The sequence below is a fragment of the Mustela nigripes genome, chromosome X, assembly GCF_022355385.1.
Source record: "Mustela nigripes isolate SB6536 chromosome X, MUSNIG.SB6536, whole genome shotgun sequence".
In the NCBI taxonomy this organism is placed as follows: domain Eukaryota; kingdom Metazoa; phylum Chordata; class Mammalia; order Carnivora; family Mustelidae; genus Mustela; species Mustela nigripes.
In genome coordinates this window covers 53,593,617-53,604,622 of record NC_081575.1, presented here as the reverse complement: position 1 = coordinate 53,604,622, position 11,006 = coordinate 53,593,617, and the positions used below count along the sequence as shown (strand labels likewise).

At 35.9% G+C, this 11,006-nt stretch overlaps 1 non-coding gene across 1 annotated transcript; it reads right to left on the bottom strand.

The window, feature by feature from the left end:
• Positions 1–5,419: 5,419 nt before the first annotated feature.
• On the bottom strand, positions 5,420–5,526 carry LOC132007901 (U6 spliceosomal RNA). The gene has a single exon (XR_009401457.1). It is a non-coding gene; the product is annotated as a U6 spliceosomal RNA (small nuclear RNA).
• Between the last annotated feature and the right edge of the window lie 5,480 nt (positions 5,527–11,006).

Below are 11,006 nucleotides of genomic sequence, written 5' to 3'. Positions count from 1 at the left end.
CTTTTCTTTCTCTTTTCCTTTCAGCTTCATCATACTCCATAATTTTATCATCTATATCACTGATTTGTTCTGATTTGTCCATCCTCATTGCCATTGCATCCAATTCTCCATCTTGGTTACAGAGTTTTGTTGTTTGTTTGTTCTTTTGTTTTTTGTTTTTTAGGTTTTTTGGTTTGTTTGTTTTGTGGGTTTTGTTTTTGTTTGTATTTATTTATTTATTTATTTAGTTTGTCAAGTTTTTACCTCTTTTATCTCTGAAGTAAGTGATTCTCTAGTGTCTCCTATGCTTTTCTCAAGCCCTGTTATTATTCTTATGATTATTGTTTTAAATTCTGCCTCAGGTACTTTAATTATATTTTTTTTTATAAAACCCCTGGCCATGACTTCTTCTTGTTCTTTCTTTTTGGGTGAATTCCTCCATCTTGTCATTTTGTTTAGGTCACTGTTTTTGTTTGTTTGTTGGGGGGGGGCGGTGTATGTTAGGAAAGCCTGCTATATTTCTACTCCTGACAGTAATGGCTATATTAAGAAGAGATCCTATACTGTCTTGGGTCTGGTGTTTCAGTGTATTTCAGTTCAGACCCTGCTATTGTGTTTTATCTACTTCTACCCTCAGATCAGTCTTCTTCAGAGTCTCTCCTTGTCTCCAGTTGGAAGTGTTTGGGCTTTGTCTACTGTGTAGTAAGTTTTAATTAGGTGTGTTTTTGTCTGATTATTAAAAGAAACTAGATTTTCAGGGGGTCTGGGTGGCTCAATCAGTTAAGTATCCAACTCTTGATTTCAGTTCAGATCATGATCTCAATGCCATGTGATCAAACACTGTGTCTGGCTTCATTTTGGACATGGAACCTGCTTAAGATTCTCTCCCTGTGCTCTGAACCCCCTTTTTCATGCTGTTTGTCTAAAATAAAATACAAAAAGTTATATCCTATTTCACCTAGAACTGAAGTCTTATAACTACTGTGATCAGTGGACTTGGTGCATGTGAGGGGTTTGTGCTGGTTTTCTGGGGGATTGGCCTGCTGCATTGTTTTTCAGGTGTACTTGCCCTTGTGAGGATGCACCTGCAGGGTGCAGGGGGGTGGGGCTTGGTGTAAGCAGCTCCAGCCTCCACTGGAGGCTCTGTGTTGCTCACTGAAGTCTGTCATTATTGATGGGTGGGGTAGGGAGGAAATGGTGTCATGTCTGACATTCTCTTATACTCAGAGTTGGAAGTTCATAACTTCCACCCTTCAGGAAGCCCTCACAGAAGAATGAACTCCTCTCTTGTGTACCTGGTCTCTGTCAGATCCCTGCCTTCACCCTATCTATGTCTAACTGTCTGCCTCCCAGGTTGCACTGCATTCTTGTGTTTTATCTCAAGGATATAGTTGGGTTTCAAAATTCCAAATTTTAGGGACCTGGTATGGCACAGGACTACACTGATCTTCTGAGGTAGGGTGTCACCACACTGTGGCTGGTACTGGCTTGTCCCTGAAAAGCAGTTGCACAACCATGCAACAGTTTAGAGTTCATGGTAGACACAACAAAAAGCTGGCACCAAGTTTTGCTGCCCTCAGCAGGTGTCTCTGTTCCTATGCTAATGAAGAGGGCAGTATATTATTCCCTACTGGTTCTCTTTTTCCCTGTAATAGTTGTGCCACTTTTCCCAAATGCACTACAAGAAGGGGAACCACTTCTTTCCATGCAACCCAAGGGATCCTCAGACCACATTTCCCACTCCCAGGCCTCTGTCCTTTCCCACAGGATCACAATTAAGTCCAACAGGCAGGGTTCTGCTGAAGGTGTAGACCTCCATACTTCAGACTTTGAGGTAGCCAGCTCCTCAACTTTTCCCTGTGCATGATTTTGGGGAAGAGGTTTTTTTTGTTGTTGTTGTTGTTTGTTTGTTTTACAGAGATCACAAATAGGCAGAGAGGCAGACAGAGAAAGAGGGGGAAGCAGGATCCCTGCTGAGAAGAAAGCCCAATGTGGGGCTCCATCCCAGGACCCTGAGGTCATGACCTAATCCAAAGGCAGAGGCTTAACCCACTGAGCCACCCAGATGCCTCAGGGTGAAGCAAGAGTTTTTCTTGTGCAATCCCCTGCTTGCTGCTCTATCACTTGCTCTCTCTCCCCCTATCTCGCTCTCTCGATCTTTATCTATCTCTCTCCCCCTCTCTCTTTCTCTCTCACTCCTCTGCAGTCAGGGCTCCCTCTGCTCCACAGCAGCAGCAATTCTTTTCTGCCCCAAATCAACTATCTGCAGCTCTTACCTTCCATGATGTGGCTGTTTTTCTCAGTCTAGATCTGCAGTTGGTTCTCTCAGTTCTCAAATCAATTTCTTCAGTGTCCATAATGACTTGATATTCATCTGGCTATATTGGAGGGATGAGTGAAACATAGGGTCCTTCCACTATCTGCCATCTTAACTCTATAGGTATACTTTTAAGTCACTTCCAAAATCTTTGGGAACCTGCAACTTTAAAGTTTTTCTAGGTTAAATGATAAATTGAGTTAAAATAATTGAACATCTAAATCTTTTCCAAATGTGATAAAATAGCAAAACATTGATTACTAATCGTAAGTTTGTCTACTTTCATCTTATTATTACAGAAAAAACTGAAGATAATTTTGGGTCTGTTAATAAATAAGCTTTATTAAAAGATTATACTATAGAAAACACATATTTCTAAAAATTATATATTAATAAAGTTGCTGATCTAAAAAATTCTGGTATGACAGTTCACAATTATTATGTAGTTTCTACTAGAGATTAAGGCTATAAAGCATTAAACATTCTAACATATGTAATTAAGACTATTGGAAATAATAAGGAAAACAACTCTGTATGCAAATAAAATGAGGTAGCTGTTTTGGTAAAAATGTTATGAGGGTTGGGAATACATTTTTGTTAAGAAAAAAATATAATTTTATCCTAAAATAAGACTGGTATAAAGAGGAAAACCTTAGGACATAATCTAAATGCAATTTTTTTTAAAGATTTTATTTATTAGACAGAGAGAGAGAGACCACTGGTAGGCAGAGCAGCAGGCAGAGAGGGGAGGGGGGAAGCAGGCATCCCACTGAGCAGAAAGCCTGATGTAGGGCTCGATCCCAGGACCCTGAGACCATGACTCGGGCCAAAGGCAGAGGCTTAACCCACTGAGCCACCCAGGCACCCCTAAATGCAAATTTTTTAACGAAGTTGTAAAAAAGAATCTTTAAAATATTTTATGCATGGTCAGGATGAAGATTAAAAGGAATAGATACACTGGATGGAGATTAAACTGTTTTTTCTCTCTGTTAAAAGATAACAAGATTTGCTTATATTGTTGGTCTACTTTAAATATGTATAAACAATTTTTTTCGCTTCATCTGTCTCAAAACAAAAACAAAAACAGTTTCTTTGTTTTATTTTTATCAGGTCTTCAATTAATTAAAGAATTAAATCTTCTCAATATTAAGAAAGATAAGTCTTGCTAATAACTATTTAACCTTCTGTAGACTCTCTTATTGTCATCTTAGTTAAACAGATACAGTATTAAATTATACAGCGATCTGTAATCCTACTTAAACATGAGCTTTAAAACATTCTCAGTCTCTGAGAAATAAACTGAGGGTTTTGAAGGGAGAGGTTTTGGGGAAATGGGTTGGCCTGGTGATGGGTATTAAGGAGGGCATATATTGCATGGAGCACTGGGTGTTATACACAAATAATGAAACTTAAAGCACTACATTGAAAACTAATGACATACTGTAAGATGACTAACATAACGTAAAATAATAATAATAATAATAATAATAATAATAATAAGGAAGCACAGCTTGGCAATAAAAACTAATATACCTCACACACACAAAAAAACCTTCTGGAGAATTTAACAAACTTTCACAAAATTCAAACTCTAAATGAAGCATTTTTGACAAATTAGATTTATTCATGTGCTATGATAAGGAGCATGGGAACCATTATCAATGAACTGATGATAATTTTTCTTTGGTTTTATTATATAGGTAAATGCTTTAACAGTCCATAAATTCCTGAAATTTTAATATGTTGTTCCATAATGTAATCACCTGTAATTCTTTTTTTTTTTTTTTTTTTTTTTTTTTAGAAATAATTGTTTATTTGAGAGAGAGAACACACAAGTGGGGGTAGAGGGAGAGGGAGAGGGAAAAGCAGACTCCTCACCAAGTAGGTAGTCCAACAAGGGGCTGATTCCTAGGACCCTGAGATCACGACCTGAGCTGATGTCAGATACTTAAACAACTGAGTCACACAGGCACACAACACATAATTCTAAATATTAAAATGTTATATGTCATACAAATAACAAAATTTCCTTGTCAACTACATTGTAATATACTCTTACCAGATCTTTAACCATGGGCATTTTGAGTCTTGTCTTTTAGAGCTATTGCTTTGATGATCTTGTAAAATGTGTTTCATCTTTAAAAAGATTCATGGGAAGGACTTTTGATGAGTACAGGTTTCTATTACTCTTAGGATCATGAAACTAAACTGAGTAATAATCTCTAGAACTAATGAAAGAAAAACACTACATTCAAACAAAGCAAAAATTAGTAGCATAATACTAAATAAAATTTTTAAAAGGTAATTATAGTTTTATGGTTCTTTTTAAAAATATTACTAGTTCACTGTTTGTTCTTCCAAATTATTTTTTGCTCTTATCTATAACTTAAAAAATCTATTTATAAAGAAATATATCAAATTTATCTTTTTCTCCCTGATGACTCCAGAATTTAAAAGCTCTCAGTAAGTATTCTTATAGTCATGGTGATTAGGATTATTTCATAATTTCAGTAAGAATCTGTTTTGCCTATAATAAGACACCATTACAGAAATATTTGTCATATTATCAAGTCTTTGAGTAGAATGTCATATTTGAGAGGGACACGTATAGAATCAAATGTGACCAGATAGCTTTAAGGAACTAAGACTGACTTCATGGTGCAAATAAAGCCCTTTTTTAAAAATCAGCCTGGTACCTTGTTTACAGAATTCCCAAGAGCCTTATCAGAAGAGCAAGTAAGATCACTTCCTGGCAGGCTCAGGAAACTCAAGATATTTTGGGGACCTCAAAAAGAAGGGAAGTAACCCAAATCTATAGGTATTATAGGTAAAGCTAATCAAAAAGAGAATATTTAAAGTTAATTCTAAAAATGCTCATAAAAAGTTCCAGCAGAGCAGATGTAAAAGACCCTAGGGGCGCCTGAATGACTCTGTCAATTGAATGTTCAACTCTTGATTTCTGCTCAGGCCATGATTTTACAGTGGTGAGACTGAGGCCCACATTGGGCTGTGCACTCAGCAGGGAGTATTCTTGAGATTCTCTCTCTCCCCTGCTCTCTCTTTCTCACTCTCTAAAATAAATAAATATTTAAAAGACACTCTATGGGCAGTCACTAATTTTTTTAAAATATGGAATACTTCATGAATTTGCATGTCACCCATGTATAGGGGGCATGCTAATTTTCTCTGTATCGTTCCAATTTTAGTATATGTGCTGCCAAAGTGAGCACGGGCAATCACCATTTTTGCTGCACTTATATAAATAATTAGACCTCTTTTGTTAATACTGGATTTTATGAATAGTTAGTCTTAATTTCCTCCTTGGAAATGAGGGTGACTTTAGAGAAAAAAAGTGTTTCAGTAGCACACCTTTGCAGATGTTAGATTCTAGTTCTAATTTATTGAGTGTTTGTTGTTCACCTATAAAGTTGGGCTGGATCTTAATTTTTTCCAGTTTCCTAGAATATCTAGCTATGATTTTCCAAACTAAGGTTACAGTTTTCTCCCATTATTTTGACTTGGGATCACTTAAGGAGGAAATGTTAATTCATAATCACACCACAGGCCAGGTAAAAGTTAATATCTGTAAATTTTACAATCAAGCCAAAAAGCTCTACTCTTTTGGAAAAGCCAAGGTCAGTTCCAATAAAGTCCAAGACAAAGTAAGAAACGTCTTACCTAATTTTACCTGGACTCTTTCCTTTCTTGGCCCATTGGTGACAATCCTGATTTTGCTGCTTTTTGGTCTTGCATTCTTGAGCTCTTTTGGTAAGCTTTGTTATCAAAAGACTAGAGGCAGTTAAACTACAGATGGTAAATACTCAAGGGTATAAACATTTGGGGTTATATCCTGGTGACAACCGAACTTACTTTAAGATAGCCAGGAAACTACTTTGCTCCTTTACCCTAGGATATATGTTGTCCAATGTCAGCAAGAAGAAGTGAAAGATGGACTTCCACCCACCAAGAGCCCTCAAGAATGAGGAGCAAATAGAGAAGAGATTTTGTCACCCGGGATTCAATAACAAGCTACAACCCAGTTTTCTAGTCCTACTTACAGGTGCTGCTTGCCACCATAAACCATAAATTCAGTCAAGTGACAGAAGCCACAAGGTCCAAACAGGTCCCCATGACCTAGTTTTCAACTAGTTTGAGCCAGTGCAGATAGCATGCTAGCTCTTCAGATGACCTCAAGATCATTACCATAAGGGAAAAAAATACCTACCAATGTCATGATAGATATGACTTCACCATTTAAAGAAAGAGAAGAGGTGGCACTCTGAATCTGAGAAGTCTCTTTTCTCTTCATCCCAATGGCCTGATATAAGCTTGCTTTCTAACCCCTTAATTACCTGAATTTCATAAAACTCTGACCATTAGACTTAATCAAAGCCAAAGTGTCTTTAGAGCATGAGATCTCCTTCCTCATTTTCTGGCCATTGAATAGATTACCTGATTACTATCAAATACTGTCTTGTTATTTGGCTATTTGGTGAATGGTATTGCATAAGGAAAGAACCCACCATTTGGTAAAAACAGATTCACAGAAAGTCACAAAGAGAGTAAAGAGAGGTCCTTGATACTTTTCGAGTTTCTCCTAATGGTTACGTCTTACATAACTATTGTAACAACACCAGGAATTTTACATTGCTACAGCATAAGTGTGTAGAATTCTATGATATTTCATCCCATGTTAACATTCATGTATCTACCACCAAAATCAAAATACAGAACTGCACCATTACCACAAAGTTATCTCTCAGTTTATCCCCTTTAGTCACACCCACACCTTTTTTTCAAAGTCTCCTTAACAACTCCTGACCACTAACATATTCTCTAGCACCATAATTTTTGTCATTTTGAGAATGTTACATGCATGATAATAGTGTGTGAACTTTTTGGATTGATCTTTTTTTTTTCCCCCACTCCGCATAATAACTTTTGGGATTCATCAAAGTTGTTGCCTATATCAATCATTGGTTCCTTTTTATTTCCAAGTAGTATAAGATGGTATGAAAATACCACTATTTATCATTTGTGGGACATTTCTTTTTGCTTTTGTTTTTCAATGTAAAGCAAATATGAACAAAGCTAAAGAGAACAATAATGTATGCATTTTTATGTTAGTATAGATTTTTCATTTCTTTGAGATATAAGAAAAAAACGTGAAGGGATGCCTGGGTGGCTAAGTGGGTTAAGCCTTCAGCTCAGGTCATGGTCTCAGGGTCCTGGGATCGAGCCCCATATCAGGCCCTCTGCTCAGTGGGGAGCCTGCTTCCCCCTCTCTCTCTGCCACCTGCCTCTGCCTTCTTTTGATCTTTCTCTCTCTCTGTTAAATAAATAAATACATTCTTAAAAAAGAAAAAGAAATAAATGTGGATGCTGAGTTACATCACAAATATAAGGCTTTTTTTTTTTTTTTTTTTTTTTTTAGGGCATTGCAACATTATTTTCTATTTTCCAGTGTGGCTATTTCACTTACATTCCCTCCAGCAATATATGAGAGAGTTTCCCTTCATCCATCCCAGCATTTGCTATTGTCACAATGGGTTATTTCGCTTTTCTAATAGGTATGATGTGATATCTCATTGTGCTATGAATTTGTATTTTTTCTGAGTTCTTTTTTTTTTTTTCAAAACACATTTTTAAAAATTTATTAACATATAATGTATTATTTGTTTCAGGGGTACAGGTCTGCATATTGTGTAAGACTGATGATTCACAGACTGATACCCCTGAATCAATTTGTATTTCTGTTAGAGTTAGTAAATATGAGCCTCTTTTCATCAATATCCATCTGTATATATTTTTCTGTAAAATGGTTCATCAAATATTTTGCCATTTTCTAATTTAATTGTTTTTTCCTTCTTTCTTTTCTTTTAACTGCTGAGTTGTAGAATATTTTAGGTATTCTAGATATGGTTCCTTGTCCACTACGCAGATTGCACACACTTTCTCCCACTCTGTAACATACCTTTTCATCATTGAATAGAGTCTTTTTTAGAGTAAACATACTTTTTATTATATTCTTTTTTATTGAAGTATAATTAACATACAATGTTATATTAGTTTCAGGTGTAAAAATATTGAATCAGCAATTGTATACATTACTCAGTTCTCACCAAATTAAGTATAGTCACCATCTTTCACCAAACAGTGTTATTATAATATTGTTGACTGCATTCCTTATGCTGTACTTTTAATATCTGTGAATTATTTATTTCATAACTGAAAGTATGTACCTCATAGTCTCCTTTATCTATTTTACCCATTCCTTCACCCATCCTCTCTCTAAAACTCACCAGTTTGTTCTCTGAATTTAAGAGTGTGGTTTTTTGTTTACTTTTTTGTTCATTTGTTTTGTTTTTTAGATTCCATATATAAGTGAAATCATATGGCATTTTTCTTTCTCTGGTTTATTTCACTAGAATAAAATAAAAGCACTAATTTGAAAAGATATATGCTCCTCTATGTTTATAATATTTATATTATAATAATATAATAACTATATTTACAATAGTCAAAATATGGAAGCAAACCTAATGTTCATCCATAGATGATGAATAAAGAAGATGCCATACACACACACACACATTTGTTGAAAATATTATTTTCATACAGCGTTTAATTAAGGGAATTGTCCACCAGGCTCTAAGCAACAAAATGAGGTAAACCTGGTGTATAGACTTCCACCATGCCTCCCAGCATCTTGGATTCAATCAGCTGAACACATATTATTAACCATCACAAATATTAACCATCAGGATCCATCATAGTATGTGAGGCAGCTTTACTTCCTTACTGGCCATATCACTCAAAGGAATGAATTCAGGAACTGAAAGCTGTATTAAAAATTGCATCGATAACACATAGGTCTGCCAGTATGAAGTTGAGGGCAATTATACCATCCATAGAAATCTTGGCCAATAAGTTGAGGTGGATCTTAATTCTTTCTAAAGCTGAGATTGTGTTATTGATGATTTCAGCTTGAGGCAGGAGCAAAGTATGAATCAAATTTTCTAATTGGTTTATTTCGATTGTAAAGAAAACTGCTTATAGGGTATATTTTTAAAAAGGCCTGTTAGCCTTCTGGGAACCTTTCCTGTCTAAGTAAGGCTATTCTCATTTTGAAAAGATCTCTACAATATGAGATTTGTGATGTGGTGATGTGTCATTAAACATATGAAGGTTCCTCATGACCACCCCTAAAGAGCAAACAACTCTTTTGTTTTGTTTTTTAGAATGGGGAAAAAAAACACGATTTCTTTATATGTAAATTTTAGTTCAAAAAATAAAAATTTCAAACATGAAAAGATGAATGTCTTTTAAGCTTTTCTTTTAACTCAAAAAATGAAAACATTCAGGATAAAATGACAGCCAAAGGTTATCATGAAGAAATTAACTCTAATATTTCAAAATTGAGTCCAGATAGATCTCAAAATTTACACTGTACTGTTACAGTATTAGTTTTTATTTTATTTTATTTTATCTAAACAAAATTGCAAAGCCATTACATCAACAATCAAATGGCTGTGTCTTTAAAAACAATGGAGGGTAATATTTGTTTTCCACAAAATAGTGCAGGAGTGTATACAAATACCTTAAGCAGAAAGGGTTTACAATGATTGAAGTCCCCAAAAGGAAACTATATAAACAAGGGTCCAGATTAATAAATCCTCTGTCATAGCCTCCTAGCCAGTGGTAGGCCTTAGACATCTCAATTAAATTCAGATTATTGATTTTAGTTAGTTCTTCTTAAATTTTTTTTCACTGAACCAAAATTCATTTTTTATGCACCACACTCAGTGCCCCAAGCAATACATGCCCTCCTTAATACCCACCCCCGAACCACCCAACCCTCTCCCCCGTTCTACTCCAAAACCCTCAGTTTGTTTCTCAGAGTCCACAGTCTCTCATGGTTTGTCTAACCCTCTAATTTCCCCCAACTTACGTTCCCTCTCCATCTCCCAATGCCCTCTAAGTTATTCCTTATGCTCCACAAGTAACTGAAACCATATGATAATTGACTCTCTCTGCTTGACTTATTTCACTCGGCATAATCTCCTCAAGTCCTGTCCATCTTGATACCAAAGTTTGGCGTTCATCCTTTCTGATGGAGTCATAATACTGTATTGTATATATGGACCATATCTTCTTTATCCATTCATCTGTTGAAGGGCATCTTGGCTCTTTCCACAATTTGGCGATTGTAGCCATTGCTTCTATGAAATTGGGGTACAGATGGCCCTTCTTTTCACTACATCTATATCTTTGCAGTAAATACCCAGTAATGCAATTGCAAGGTCATAGAGAAACTCTATTTGTAATTTCTTAGGGAAACTCCACACTGTTTTCCAAAGTGACTGCACCAATTTGCATTCCCACCAACAGTGTAAGACAGTTTTCCTTTCTCCACATCCTCTCTAACACATTTTATTTCCTGTCCTGTTGATTTTGGCCATTCTAACTGCTGTACGATTGTATCTCAATGTAGTTATGATGTGAATCTCCCTGGTAGCTAATGATGATGAACATTTTTTCATGTGTCCGTTAGATATTTGTATGACTTCTTTGGAGAAGTGTCTGTTCATGTCTTCTGCCCATTTCTTTTTTTTTTTTTAAGATTTTATTTATTTATTTGACAGAGAGAGATCACAAGTAGGCAGAGAGGCAGGCAGAGAGAGGGGGGGAAGCAGGCTCCCTGCTGAGC